Source organism: Pteropus vampyrus, unplaced genomic scaffold (assembly GCF_000151845.1).
Source record: "Pteropus vampyrus isolate Shadow unplaced genomic scaffold, Pvam_2.0 Scaffold45, whole genome shotgun sequence".
Taxonomy (NCBI): Eukaryota; Metazoa; Chordata; class Mammalia; order Chiroptera; family Pteropodidae; genus Pteropus; species Pteropus vampyrus.
In genome coordinates, this window is record NW_011888826.1 from 2,028,234 (window position 1) to 2,028,630 (window position 397).

Here is a 397-nt window from a genome sequence, read left to right on the forward strand (position 1 = left end):
CATCTCCACTTTTGAGGTGTACTTTAGTAGTGTGTCAGGAGGTGGGAATTCAGCCCTTTCATGGCTGGGCTATCCTGACTGATGCCAGCATAGAGTCTACACATCTCTGAGAGATCGAGAACAATGACTAAGAGGGCATTTTCCTTCCCACTGAGACACTGAATACTTCTCTGTTAAAGCTACCAGGACGGTCCGATAAATTTCAAATAAACTTGTAAGTTACTTATTAACAAGCAGCTAAATGACAATATCACAATGAAACTATATATTTGACTTATTCTTATCTCGGAATATTATTGTACTTTTAATTTGAATCATACTACAAAAGACATCAGCTTCTTCAAACTTGTGCTGATATCAGGAAAAGCACATACAAGAAAAAAGAATTCAGAGAAAA